Genomic DNA, 15954 nt, shown 5'->3' with positions numbered 1-15954 from the left:
CAAGAATATTCTGAGGTTCTCAGTGACCAGGACCTTTCAGGTAGAGACAAAGGCATTATGCAGGACATAATTGACAGAAATCCCCAAAACCACAAATCCCTAAATAAACTACGGAAAAAATCCCCCTTAAACACGTTAAATATTGATTGACATGCAGCTTTTGCGCATGCATTACAAAAAGTTGCTTGAATTATCATCCCTACAGTTGTGAAATAAATTATTCATACGCGTATTAATCTGAACGAATGCTTTTTTATTGCGGTAAATCTACTTTTACTCTTAGAATTTTATTGACATGTCATATTAATACTTTTTAAACAACATCAAAGGAGAGAAGGGCCATACTTAAGTGTCGAAGCTATGTGACGTTCACCCATGGATAAGATAATTTTGCGGGGTTAAGGGTTTATTAAAAGTTCTACACTATCTTATGATATGTACGATTTGGATATTTTTCACGCTTGGCATGTACCCCCACATGCTTTAACAATTTTATGCCATCTAAAATTTTCTTTTTTCACAATCGAAGTACTCCTGGAATATGGGAGTATGCCCGGCACCTGGTGCCGAGTCGACTTAGCGCCGAATATATGTGTGCCGAATTAACCTGGCTATTTTGTGCCGAATTAACCAGGCTATTTTGTGCCGAATTGTTAAACGCGCCAAATATACCGAAGTGTCGTTCCATCTTTTCTTGGTGAGTTTAAACAAAGTTATTGGTCTATCTCAATAGTCTTTCTAACTATCTTTAAACCCCACATTATTTTTTCAGATACTTTTGTAATAATAATGTAATATTCGGCGTAATACGTTTCATGTAATATGTTTTCGCGACATACGTACGAATTACACGTGCGTGACTAATAAGGAGAGCTATGCTAGTTACCCCAGCGTCGGCGGTGGTGGTGGCGTCGGTGTCACAACTTGGCTAAGGTGTTGCATCAGTCCATATAAACAGCCGCTTCAGAGTCTTTGACGATTTTTGATTTGGCACCTGTAAGCGTCCATATCCCACTTTTTGTTTTCCTAGCCAAGAATGACAGATCCCAGCACTAAGTATATTGAGCGGAAAGATAACGGGAATAAGTGTTTCATTATGCACCTGTCAATTGTAACCACGCCCCCCCCCCCCCCAGGTCCAGGGATATTCCGGGGATAGCCGGGTAAATGGGCCGTGTTTACAGCCATCGCACAATTAGGTCACATAACTCCATATTAACTAGGGATGCGAACAAATGGCAAAAGTGATATTCGAATATTCGGTTATTCTTTCGATCGAATATTCGAATATTCGAACACCAAAATGAACCTTTAAGAATTGTAGTAAACTATTATTATTCACTAATGTAATAGCGGGAGCACTGTTACCCTTCATGGTCGTATTCAGTACACGCGACGGACCCTTATAGTTCCACAAATTAGCCTCTGAATTTCCCCATTTTCAAAATATATCCCAAGAAAAAGCGATATATCTTTAACAAAAAAAAACGAATTGTACCAATTCCACTGCGTTCATTTTTGTAAACAATGCAAAATAAGATCAGGGAATTGTGTTTTTCCCGGTTAAATGACGATATGCGCCAACGTGGGACTTGCAGCCTCGTTCTGGGATTGATGTTTACGAAATATATTTATAGAAAACGACACCATGTGTTAACGTCGCCTTTGCCTTAGGTATTGTACAACAATACAGGACATATATCTTTAAACGTTAAACCATACAGTTAATTTTTGTACGCAAGAGCGTTATATTGAAAGCATGGAAACAGTTTAAAGCACATAACTAGCACATGTCCTTCATATCATCAAGGCGATTTGAGCAATATCGCCAAGCTTGATAAGCAGTGAAGACAAAACATTGGTATAAAGGCCGATCTCTTAAACGGTTAATTGGCATGGTCATTTAAATGTACCCAAAATAATTGGAATGTGTTTTATTTCACTTGTCTAACATCCAATAAATGCAAAATTACGGGGACCGTTTATAGTTCCCGGCGATATATCCAATATGACGCGTGTATAGTGTCATCAAGTTCACACCTATGGCATTAGGGGTCCATCGTTGTAAAAACAAGACAGACGAAGATGACAGTTGTAGGCAAAAAGTTAATTAATTTATTAATTCAACAAAAACACCGAATATTCGAAAACCTATTTTGACATTCGAATACCAAATGTTCGATCGAATATTCGAATATTCGTTTGCATCCCTAATATTAACCCTTAATACAAATTATGGCCCTTGATTGCGATTCTTTATTATTTCATTTCTTATTGCTTTTCACAGGCACTTTTTTATCATTTTTACCAAAGTGAAACCTGGTTATAAGAATGATGTACGCCATTGTTGGGGGCAGGCCAGCATGAGGGCGGTGTAAAACTTACCAATGTTAAAGAATAATTTTAGTTAGGTTTGACAAATGGTGACCAGACTTGGTATGTAGGAAGAGTTTATTGAGACCCTTCATTGGATTGTGTTTGGGGCCCCTAGTGTAAAGGTCACTCTTATTTAAATTTAAAATAGAAACATGGTTGGTACTGAATAACTTAAGTTAGGGTTGACATATTGCAACCAAACTTGGTAAAATATAATTAAGGACCTTTCATGGGATTGTGTTTGGAGTTCAGAGAGTCATTGTCAAAGTCAAGGTCACTTGATAAAAGGTTGGTACTGATGACTTTAGTTTGGGTTGACATATTGTGACCAAACTTGGTATTTAGGAAGAGTTTATTGCCTTTTGGGCCCCTAGGTTCCAGGTTACTGTTACTAAAATAAGAAAATTGGTTGGTACTAAATAACTTAAGTTAGGGTTGACATATGTAGGAAGTGTTTATGGAGGACTTCCATGGGGTTGCATTTGGGGCACCTAGGGTCAAAGTCAAGGATACTGTTAATAAAAATAGAGAAAAAAGTTAAAACTGAATCTCACAACAAAGGCTGAAGTTCTTCTGTCAATTATTAAAAACATGGTTTCAAAGCATTGTCACATTTCTTGTTTACTTTTTAATTTGTCTTTTTTCTATTGCTTTTGACAGGCACATATTACATCATTATTGTATTCATTTCTAAGACACAGCAGTGTATAGTCGAGCGTGCTGTCATACAACAGCTCTTGTTTAATTTTGAAAGTGCAGTGCATTAGAACCATGATCCTGCCTTAGTGCAGTTCCCAAGAGTAAGGCCAGAGGCCAGAAGAGCTTATGCGATGGTAATGTGTAAGTCGTATGTGCGATTGTCAATGCAACTGTAAACAATTCCTTGTGAACACAATATAGTCTTCAGTTTTGATAGTATCTTGATGAAACTTGTACAGTATTTAGATCTCCATCAGAACTTGGTTCCTTTCGAAAACCAGCCAAATCTGCCCATGTATGACTAGATGATGGCCCTTGAGAAGGTATTAAAAAAGCTATTTTTAGCCAAGTCAAGGATTATTATAAAAGAGAGACAACTTGTTATTTGGTTGTGCAGTTGATTTTATGTTGTACTCTCCCTTGCCATTGTTAAAGGAGTTCAAATTTACAGTTTAAAAGGGTTGGTTGATTTTTAGCTCTATTATCCAATGGCCATTTTAGCTCTATTGGCCAATGACTAGAAGTGTCTGTCATTCATGCATCCATCTAAACCCAAATGCTCACGAATGTTCATTCAAATTATGCCCCTGGGTTCATTTCTGACCACGCCCTTGTGCTCACAAGTTCGGTATACTTCAATTGGAAAATGTTAAAAACCTTTTTGTCTGAAACAGCTACATTGTATGCAGACCCTTGCTATTTTGAATAAGGCATAATTTAATGGTCCGCTATCATGGTTGTTAAAATTATGCACCTGGAGTCAAAACTGGCCATGCCCTGGGGGTCACAAGTTTCCTAGAGACTTATATAAGAAAAACTTTCAAAATCTTCTAGTTTCAAACCACATGGCTCATACCTTTGATATTTGGTGTGGAGCATCATATGATGACCCTCTAGCAAAATACTTGAAATTATTCCCCTGGGGCCAAAGCTGGCCCCACCCGTTTTGACCTACGTTTTTATTTTTAATGCTAGAACCATGTGTATAGTTATGCACACGAGCATCAATGTTGATCTCAGATGACCTTGCAAGTGACCTTTTGACCTACTTTTTTATTATTTTTGAAGCTACAGCAATGAAATTTGGACCATGTTTACAGTTTGCAGACAAGCATAAAATTTTGTCCTCAGATGACCTTGATTGTGACCTTTTGACCTACATTCTTATTTTTGAAGCTACAGCAATGAAATTTGGATCATGTATAGTGTTAATAAACAAATATTTATTTTGTATTTTAATGACCTTGTTTGTGACCCCTTGACCTACTTTGCAAATTTTGTTTTTTCTCTGATGACCTTGACTTGGAACATATTAAAATAGTTCATGCAACTAATTTGCTTACAACACTTTCTGTCCTCAGATGTTGAATGCTCAAAATTTTCAGCTAACCCAAACACAAAACTATATGTTTTTTGCCTATTACCCATACATACATGCTCTGGATTGAAAATGACCACAAATGCAATGCCAGTAGAGCATAGGCCCTCATGGACCTGTTGTTTTGGGATACATTCGGAAACAAATTTCTTTAACTATACGCAGGTTCCGGTGAGAATTCTGGTTGCTGTTGAAAGGTTGTAGGGTTATGTGCATGTAGGCTGCATGTTTTTGATGTAAGTTTGGATACTTTTCTTTTTCTTTTTTTTATTCAAATTTATATTACAGTAATATGTTGTGCAGAAGAACATCAATATGTACATTTCTTGAAGAAAATGATAATTGATTAGGTGGATATTCGAAAACTTATTAGCTATACATTTATCAAAAAAGGGCATTTGAGCATTTCACAATAAATTTGTCATAATCATTGGATAACTAAATAATATGAAAAAATATGAAATATGTAGAACATAGTTTATCATAGTTTATTCTGTGTTGTTTTTTTATAAGAAAAGAGAATTATGAACACAAAAAAAGGGGGATTTGGGCAGGTGATGATTAAGACTGATTAATATTAGAACGGATGTAAAACCATTTATTATCATGCTGCTTCATTTTATCATTTATCAAGGCAATTTATTTCTCTATATTATGACTAATTATCATGTATTTCCTGTACTGAGTGAATTGAGGCGTTGTTTTTCTATACTTTGAACCAAAGATGTAAAATTTCATCAGCACAATTAAGAAATTAGTAATCGCTGTGTGTTTTTCATTGCTGACTATTCCGATTTTTTAATGTTAAATTTATATTAATATGATTATCTTTTAGAAATTGGTTAAGTCTACTCAATAGCGGTTGTATTTTTGGGCACTCCCAGAAAAGATGTTCCAGTGTTTCAATATTGGATTGACAAAAGTCACACACACTTTTTGCATTTATTTTGCATTTATAAAGGAATTCATTACAAGGAACGATTCTGTGTAAATATTTATATTGAAAACTTCTTATGTTTGTGTCATTGGAACATCTGTACGTGTTCATATTTATATTTTCCCACTCTTTATCTGTTATTTCATTTAAACCTAGTTTTTGTACCCACTTCTGTTTAATTAATATACATGTGTCAGTTGATGGGATAGTCTTTGCATATAGAAACTTATTAGGTATTTTACAACACTTTAATTTGTACAATATTGATTTTGAGTCATTGGTAGGGATTTGATAATTGTCTGTAGATAAGTATATCTTTATTTCATTTGGAATGCTATGTATTAGGGACAAAAATTAAAGATAGTCGTGTTGATTTATTTGATATATTGATTGAAATGTTTCAAAATCATACCATGTTTTTGACCTAAAATCAAATAGTTGCCATATAAATTTAATCCCTCTTTCATACCAAGCTTCATAAAATAGGCTTTCGTCATTTAGTTTAATGGACTCGTTATTCCAGATTATAACATTTCTTTCTATAGACTCCTGATCAGTTTTTGTAATTTGCTTCCATGCATTTAATATATCGAATAAAAAAGTGTTATTTTTTGAAATTCTTTTTATTAAAGTGTTGTCCAAGTTGCATTCAAAACTTAAACTCCCTCCATTTCTTATGAACCTTTTTCTATAGAATTCTTTCCAAAGACTTGTGTTTGATTCGTCAATATAACGCTTTATCCAGCAAGCTTTTAGTGAGTAGGACAAACTCTCTATGTTTGGAACTTTTATACCGCCTTTTATTATAGGTTGAATTAATGTATCTCTGTTGATTTTGTCTTGGTTTTTTTATCCCATATAAAATTAAATATTTCCTTTTTAATTTCTTGTAATATTTCATTTGGTGGATTTGGCACAAATGATAAAGGCATAATCAGTTTTGGTAGTGCAAATGTTTTTATTACAGTCACTTTTCCTAGGAGTGTTAGTTTTCTATGTTCCCATTGCTTTAAACAGTTTTTAAATGAAATGATAATCTGTACAATTTTCAAATGATTTACTAGTGCGCATTTGTGTTCATGTAATTTTAATTAAAAAAACATGGTTTAAAACTATGAGCATGTTGCATATAATGTCAATGTTAATGAGATTAACATTTGTGTTAGTCGTTGCTACGGTGACATTATGTGTAGAATGACTTCAACTTTCATGAGTCCTATACGCATATTTTGTCAATATTAACTATGAAATGATTATCTGTACAATTTTCAAATGATTTACTAGTGCGCCTTTGTGTTCATGTAAAAAAAACATGGTTTAAAACTATGATCATTTTGCATATAATGTAACCTTTACTCCTTACTAAATAATGCATTCATGGAAAATATTAATAACTGATTACAAGATTGTAACTGTGTATTTTAAATAGGAAAAAGCGCAAAAATATTAAATGATCGGTGAATGCTATAAGATTTACTGTGGTCCACTATAATCTCAGAAGGTAGAAATACCGTGATTTATGTCAATTTCTTTCAAATTAAAGTTGGTATCCGTCATAAGAACCATTGTTTTTGACATTGATTCATACCTTTTGGAATATTAAAACAATATTATTAATTGTGGTAAATCTTATATGAAAATAAGAGTGCATGTTTAACATTTTTTTTTAATAATTGGTGCTCTAATGATCGGACCATGTCTTTGGAATGAAACTTCAAATATAGATTAATGGCAATGAGAGAAAGTGCAGTATACAAGAACCATTATCCTGCCCTGCATATTTTTAGTTACCTCCCTTTACCTGATATTTTTCAAAAATACGTACTTGTACGCGCCATATCTTTGAAAATACTTTATTTATTGAAATGAAACTTGAAACGTAGATAGATGGTAAGATAAGGAAGTGCATTACTGAGGACAAATAAGCCTGCCCTGCAATTCTTTAAGTTAACTCCCCTTATCTGACAGTTTTTGAAAATCTTAGTTTGTCCGGGCCATATCTGCGGATATTTGTGAATTTAAATTGCCGCTTATTTTCATTTCTTGAAAAATACTTTTTATGCCCCGGAAGGTGGGCATATTAAAATCGCACCGTCCGTCCGTCCGGCTCAGTAACTTTCCCTTGTATGGACAGATTTTAAAATAACTTGCCACATGTGTACCACATACCAAGACGACGTGTCACGTGCAAGACCCGTGTCCCTACCTCAAAGGTCAAGGTCACACTTAGTGTTTATTCACAATGGAGTGCTGCATATAAGGACATAGAGTATAGGTTGTCGTGTCCGGGCTGTAACTTTCCCTTGTATGGACAGATTTTAAAATAACTTGCCACATGTGTTCCACATACCAAGACGACGTGTCGCGTGCAAGACCCGTGTCCCTACCTCAAAGGTCGAGGTCACAGTTAATGTTTATTAACAATGGAGTGCTGCATATAAGGACATAGAGTAAAGGTTGTCGTGTCCGGGCTGTAACTTTCTCTTGTATGGACATATTTTAAAATAACTTGCCACATGTGTTCCACATACCAAGACAACGTCGCGTGCAAGACCCGTGTCCCTACCTCAAAGGTCAAGGTCACACTTAGTGTTTATTCACAATGGAGTGCTGCATAAAAGGACATAGAGTATAGGTTGTCGTGTCTGGGCTGTAACTTTCCCTTGTATGGACAGATTTTAAAATCACTTGCCACATGTGTTCCACATACCAAGACGACGTGTCGCGTGCAAGACCTGTTTCCCTACCTCAAAGGTCAAGGTCACACTTAGTGTTTATTCACAATGGAGTGCTGCATATAAGGACATAGAGTGTAGGTTGTCGTGTCCGGGCTGTAACTTTCTCTTGTATGGACAGATTTTAAAATAACTTACCACATGTGTTTCACATACCAAGACGACGTGTCGCGTGCAAGACCCGTGTCCCTACCTCAAAGGTCAAGGTAACACTTAGTGTTTATTCACAATGGAGTGCTGCATATAAGGACATAGAGTATAGGTTGTCGTGTCCGGGCTGTAACTTTCCCTTGTATGGACAGATTTTAAAATAACTTGCCAAATATGTTCCACATACCAAGACGACGTGTTGCGTGCAAAACCCGTGTCCCTACCTCAAAGGTCAAGGTCACACTTAGTGTTTATTCACAATGGAGTGCTGCATATAAGGACATAGAGTATAGGTTGTCGTGTCTGGGCTGTAACTTTCCCTTGTATGGACAGATTTTAAAATAACTTGCCAAATGTGTTCCACATACCAAGACGACGTGTCGCGTGCAAGACCCGTGTCCCTGCCTCAAAGGTCAAGGTCACAGATAGTGTTTATTCACAATGGAGTGCTGCATATAAGGACATAGAGTATAGGTTGTCGTGTCCGGGCTGTAACTTTCCCTTGTATGGACAGATTTTAAAATAACTTGCCACATGTGTTCCACATACCAAGACGACGTGTCGCGTGCAAGACCCGTGTCCCTACCTCAAAGGTCAAGGTCACACTTAGTGTTTATTCACAATGGAGTGCTGCATATAAGGACATAGAGTATAGGTTGTCGTGTCAGGGCTGTAACTTTCTCTTGTATGGACATATTTTAAAATCACTTGCTACATGTGTTCCACATACGAAGACGACGTGTCGCGTGCAAGACCCATGTCCCTACCTCTAAGGTGAAAGATACACTTAGTGTTTATTCACAAGGGAATTCTGAATATAAGGACATAACAGTGTAGGTTGTCAAGTATGGGTGGTAATTTTTTATGTTCAGAGGCAATTTAAAATAACTTGCCATATGTATTTGACACGTAAAGGCAAGATCAACTTTTCATGTACTGACCTTGTTCGTAGGTCAATGTCACATTCGGGGGCATTCGTCACATACTGTGACAGCTCTTGTTAATTTAATTCTTAAACCTGGCCAAATCATACCATGTTATGAGTTCTTCCAACTGTGTATAATAATGCTACAACAATCGACCTTTTATCAGCACATTGTTTTTCAATTTCTGCCTTTTTATAGAAAATGGGCGTATGGCTTTTAAGGATATTCTTGTTTATTAACTAGGAAATGATCGTTAATATCGGTTGATCAATTCGTATATTTTTGTTTTTAGATTTCAAATTGCTAACCGACAATGAATGTCCATCACTTCACCATTACCAGAAGACTCTCATGTCCCCATCAAGATAGAACTGTCTCGGTCACTTTCGTTGCTGGTAAGAATGAGCACAACCATCTTTAAAACGTCACCAGAGTGTCAACTGATCTGACCAAATATTATCATGACCACCTCATCTACTTGCCAGACCTAAAGACCTTACTTACCTGACACATCCACCCTTCTTGCACTGGCTTGATGATGACAACTTCACCAATGGTAATTAAGAGAGCTTGAATTCACCAACTTCTTTATATCGCATTTTGTTAAAACTCAAACAATATGTTTACAATTGTAGCAATTGATATGGTGAGCAGTGTGAATATGCAAGCATTGTAAAAGTTAAAGGATCATGTGCATTTTGCATATTGTGAATACGATGTGAATGAACGATGAACGTTGTATAAAACAATGGTATGAGTTACTGGTGACCATTATGTGTATGATGAACATTACAAATATGATGACCAATCTACGAGGGGTGTCCAAGAAGTTCACTGAATTGTATAATAACTTTTGCAAATATACTGGTTATTTTGAACCATATGAATATGCATTTAATGCCCTTTTTTGCTTTGTTTTCCCTGTCAACCTACACATTCCACTTTAAGGAAAAAATAATGCCCAAGGCCTGTTACTGAAGGACTTGACCCTTCCCCCAAATGTTAAAATAAAGCCCTAAAATATGAAAAACATTCACATTCTTTTGTTAAAAAAATCCATTCCTTTTGATCACGCTCATGTATAAGCATCTGAAAAATTCATTATCATTTTTAGCTCGACTAGCCAAAGGCCAGAAGAGCTTATGCGATGGTAATGTGTACGTAGTATGTGCGTCCGTGCATATGTAAACAATTCCTTGTTAACACGATACAGCCTTTAGTTTTGATTGTATCTCGATGAAACTTTTACAGTATCTACATATTAATTAGAGCTTGGTTTCTTTCGAAAATATTATATTATGGGCCTTGTACAGTATTCAGATATCTAAAAGAGGTTGGTTCTTTTCGAAAACAGCGATGTTGACCATACAAACACAGCCAGTAGATCATAGGCCCTTTTGGGCCTCTTGTTATATCAATAATGTTACAACCTGGCTTTAAATAGAAATGTATACATACAAATATACTAGTAATATAATTATAAAGATATATAACTTGTTAATATGTAAGTGTACATTAAAGGTAGTCCATACATCATAAATACAAAACAAATAATGCAAAAGTTTCTTTTTAAAGAACAGTTTCTAAAACAAAATACCAAGAGCTTGTTAATAAAGAGATTAATGAATACATAACATTTCTATATAAACATTGTAAATGGGTTGTTAAAGAAATTGATGTATTTCTGGTTTTCAGCATTTCTCTTGACATCACACTTCAAGACTCGAATGAGGAGGCTGGTGATGATCCAGATTTTGAACCTGACTTCAACTTGTCAAGTGTACTGTAAAAGTGTGCTGTAAGTACAGTTACTGCCAAAAAACGGGGGAAAAAAATAACTTTTCAAATATGGAATTCAAATATGGAAAATAATAGGTAGCATTTTATTAAATCCAAAATCCAAAGACCCTATTTTGTCACTTTTTTCAATAATTAAGAAATATTACACACCATTGAGGGTCATATGACGTTATGAGGACGGTACAGTAAGCCAACGTAGGTGTATATGGACCGCGGCGTTATCTCAAATCTCATTATCTTACTGTTTTTACTTGCTTCATGTACCTCACCAATTATGGTAATATATATATACTGTATATATATTATGTAATCAAAAACCGCAAAGTCTAAACTCATTTAGTTTGACACATTTTTGAAACAGCTTAAACCTGCACCCAAACAGATTGACAATTTTGACTTTTATTTTATTTAATTTTTTCCCAGGATCAGCTGTTTTTGATGTCAATGCCTTTATTTGTTTCATATAAGACATTGACCCTCCATTGAAACAAATCTCAATTACATGGAAAATTGCAAAAAATCTTTGTAGCCATAAAACATCAATTTCGAATGTAAATATGAATAACTGCAGACTTATATCACTGGTTTCCAGATAGAAACTTAAAAATTGGCTAACGAATTACAACACAAAAAATTAAAAAAAGCTGTCTATACAGTCAATAGGTGAGAATGCAGCTTTAAAAATCATAAACAAGACGGTGAAAAATAGGTTGATATCCTTTTATAAAATAAGGCCTGATATTTGTATCATGAAATGTATAATGAAAGTGATGACTGATTTGAGTTGAAAGTATATGTTCCTATATTGATAAGTATTTATAATATTAGTAATTCACATATGATATTTATTGATGATATGAATAGATAACGAGATGTTTGAAATGCTCTTATTTTTAGGACATCTGGGCTGCTCTCCTCTGTCATATGACAGGTGTGCATGAGTGGCTCCTCCCGATTCAGGATATATATTATTACGAGTGTTCATGGACCCCAGAATCCAGAGGAGAGGAATAAACCATGGCTATACAAGAAAAAACAACTGTAGTACCCTTAAAGCCCTCACAGCCATTGTCCTTGACAACACCATCTATCAGAGATGTCATACTATCTAGACTTCAGGTAAATAAATTAAATGTAGTAAGCTTTGACTCTTTCCACATCTTCTATTAGTCAAAGTTTGAAGTCATGACCTAAATTTGTATTTTTATACTTAGTATTCAAAATCAGGGAATTTAGGCTAATTATAGAGAAAGTGCATCATAATTCATCAAAAGATCTGAATTTGGTCCCATCTTTCAGACATAAAGTCTGGGTCCCTAGCAAACTTTTTTTTATTTGCTTCAGTTTGTGCTGAGTGGAAATATATAAATGGTAATAAGTCGATCCCACATCGATATTTGACGTCACATAACATCCCCAAAAGTCAGCCATTTCGGATATGGAATCATTATGTTGATTGCCTGGGAAAAACGAGTAAATATGATGCATCTGTAACGGCATTTCATTACAACTGTTTAAATTGGTTCTTGGTTTGCAACAATGCACAATCAATATCGTCAGCTCTCAATATGCTTCAGCTTTGGTCAAAATGGCGGCGGTTGGTGGAACTACTGGAAGACCGAAAAACGGAATACACCTAAATGGCTGCTGTGTTGAAATATTTTTTGGCTGGACAAAGTGTGTTTATTTATACTAAATATTTATGTCTTATGTGTGTTTATATGGTTATTATTGTGAGAATGATCAGGAAAGCATTTAAACTGTTTAATATTCATTTTTGTTTACTCTCTTTGTATACTCTTCAATGACATGTTTGTTCGGACAGGTAAATATTTTTTTCAGACAGGCAAAAACTTCCAAAAGTAATTTAACAATTTCAGGAAGATTATACATTTTGGTCTTTAAGATCTTTATGAGGCCACTGTCAAGTAATAAGATGCTCTGGGTGTGCACTGGGTGAGAAAAGCTGTCCTGCTCTGGGTGTGCACTGGGTGAGAAAAGCTGCCCTGCTCTGGGTGTGCACTGGGTGAGAAAAGCTGCCCAGTTAAAGTTGTTTCTTTTTTTCTTGAGAGATATTTCCAGTGAATTGCCCAGTTGCAGTGGTTTTGACGCCACAGAACCAGGGTCAGCTCCATGACAGAGATACCTTTTTCGGCATTTTTGTCAGTTCTGCTGTATTGGAGTCCTCACAATTTTTGTATAGAAATGTCATCTGACACACTCAAAACTGCCTGTGTAGAGAGGCGTATATCAAGCTTACATAAGTGCATAGACATTCTCTGTCATTTTCAGGTACACTGTGTTGTGTAGGAAGAAATGCAGAATGGTACCATCATTTACTTAAGCCACCATTCCTCTCACAGACAAAAGTCTCATGGGGACGGTCCCTACAGTTTACAGCAAAGCTCTCAATTGTAGCCCTACAAATTTCGGGTAATTGATAAATCTTGGCTTCAAGATATTTATGCACTTGCTTTAAGTTCATACTTAATTTGAGCGAAACACACAATTTCAGCATCAAAATCCAGGTTTAGATCCCACTCCGAAACTTGTCTCCTTCAAAAAACTTGAGATGTTATATAAGCTACAAGCATGTTCTCTAATTATAACAGATAAGAATTTTCTCAATTTGATCATTAAAATGCGTTATTCCAGATTTATACCATCCTCTTGCAGATACTGATGAGGGCATAGCTTTGGTCACCGGGCGGGTTTTCCAGCCTTGTGGAATCAACATTTCCAGCTGAACTGGGCCCAGGAATAATATCAGACTCTTTAGCAGCATGGTGAGCTTTTACCTATTTATTTCAAGGCTGGTATACTCCACCTGCGTTAAAGCTTTCCTTTCGTCATTTAAAAAAAAAGTACTTTAAGTCTTTCAATGAAATCACAACTGTGACACTTTTTGGGACTTGATACAAATTAAGGAACCATAATGTGTAGAAAGCCTTTTGGGTGCTTTTAAATCAGATAAGTAAACAGGATTCTCATGGTTTATAAGAGGTTCTGAACTTTAGCATTTTTTCATGATTCAAATTTGAAAATGCATTACTTTTTTAGTGAGAAGTCCAAGTTTTTCTATCATAAAGCTCTTAAAATTACATTTCAAATGGTGTGAAGGGACCAAATCAGGGATAAGGATCAAGCATGACACAAACACTGTAACATGTTCTTTATTTCATGTAAATATATAAATTATCTCTAGGGAAACATCAAAATTAGTTTGATCTCCATTTCTCAGAAAATGTAGATGTCCAAGGGCCTATTCCACCAATGAGCATCACTGTCTTTAAATTGCTGTTGTGGTACAGTTTTTAAAAGCAAAAGAAAAATAAGTGTATTTCTTTTTTAGATACACACTAGAGTTAGGAAAAGTACCGTAATGATTTTTAATGCATACAGAATTTAGTTTTGCATAAATGTGGCGGCCCACAACGAAATGCTTCCTGATCGTTGTACCCTTTCAAGTAGTTCTGAAAAAATTCCCAATTCAAGTAACATTTGATGATGTGTACATTGTATTCTTGTATGTATTTTCGAGATTCACCATGATTAATCTTATATTTAAAGCTAATATTGTGGTTTTGAATATTTTGCAGGATCTCTTTCTTGGGGATGGAATCAAAGATGGCTCCAGAGATCATCCATGACTGTGGCACATGGACATTATAGATAGTGACTGTAAAGAAATGATGAAAGCAGAAAAACGAAACCATCTTGATATGGTTTCTTGTGTTGAATCAACAGACAGTGTTCATGATTTGTTGAAAAATAGTATCATATCTGAAATCTATTCTGCAAATTCACATTAAATTGGTGAACTTGAGTGATTTTACATATAACAAAAGTGGCAATTTCGTTGTGTGCCGTCCCCACATGTTTCAGAGAACCGAAAACTGCATTACTTGGCTCGTGTTACTTAAAAATCCAAAACTCTTTTATCATAATTCATGAAAACTTAGGGCAATATTAATGGGGTGTTGAAATTTTGCATTTTTTTTTTAGATGCACTTAATAAAACATGTGTTATCGCTCTTGATTGAGCAAAAAACTGGTATTTCTTGTCCAGATTCCAAAACTTCAGTATATAAGAAATAGTCCTGAAAGCTTGGGAGAAAATGAATGGGGTAATTAGTTGTGCATCTGGTGTTTTGTTACCTGCTGCAAAAAGTAGAACAAGTGAAAAGCGCTTGAATGAGCAAAAAGTGGAATTTTTGGATTGCTCCACTAGGGTCACTCATTACTTCACCTTTCAGAAAGATATTTGACATTAATATGACATTTCTTTCAGTTCTTTACACCCCCCCACTTGTTCTTATTTATCAGGGATTAAAAGAAGTGTGCAAAGTGATACAGTGTTATATTTCACTCTGTGACAAGAACTATTTCTTTGCCCTAAGGGCCCGTGCCCCAATTGGGCGGCAAGTGGGGCATTGGATTAGGTCTAGCTGTAAACTGATATTTATAATATATTTTAAAAAAATTGAATTATAAAGGGAGACTATATACGACTTGATAACTTCAAATCAATGTAGCGTTTTACAAAAATATAACACCAAGGAGCATAACCCGACCAGAACATTCATGAACAGAACAGAAATTTTAATTGATTTAAACCATTACAGTATGTCGTTAAATGCGTGCATACGCGTTAATAAATAAATCAATAGTGCATGCGAATATTAATAAAAGAATATTGGGTTCACAAGCTTTTTCTAGCCATTTCACGGGTCAGATATTCTGACATATTCCCGATTGAAAATTACTTTCAAACCATGCAGAAATTCCAATTTTACCAGGTTACCCCTGGATTATCATTCCCAAATTAAGGAGACTATCTTCTATTTATCTTCTATTTCTAAATACAGGTGTAATTATGTATATATGTGTTCCCAAAATGAAAAATCCTGGTACAATGCTAATATTTAGCATTATAAAACTTTAAAAGCAATT

General features: G+C 35.3%; 1 long non-coding RNA gene across 2 annotated transcripts; it reads left to right on the top strand.

The window, feature by feature from the left end:
• Positions 1-8946: 8946 nt before the first annotated feature.
• On the top strand, positions 8947-14827 carry LOC128231763 (uncharacterized). Of its 2 annotated transcripts, XR_008260432.1 has the most exons (7): positions 8947-9757; positions 10897-10999; positions 11899-12120; positions 12579-12678; positions 13294-13434; positions 13678-13787; positions 14601-14827. It is a non-coding gene; the product is annotated as an uncharacterized LOC128231763 (long non-coding RNA). The 2 variants fall into 2 exon arrangements; XR_008260433.1 differs by lacking the exon at positions 12579-12678.
• The last annotated feature ends 1127 nt before the right edge of the window (positions 14828-15954 follow it).

The sequence above is a fragment of the Mya arenaria genome, chromosome 4 (assembly GCF_026914265.1).
Source record: "Mya arenaria isolate MELC-2E11 chromosome 4, ASM2691426v1".
NCBI classification, from domain to species: domain Eukaryota; kingdom Metazoa; phylum Mollusca; class Bivalvia; order Myida; family Myidae; genus Mya; species Mya arenaria.
This window is presented reverse-complemented; position numbering and strand designations above follow the sequence as displayed.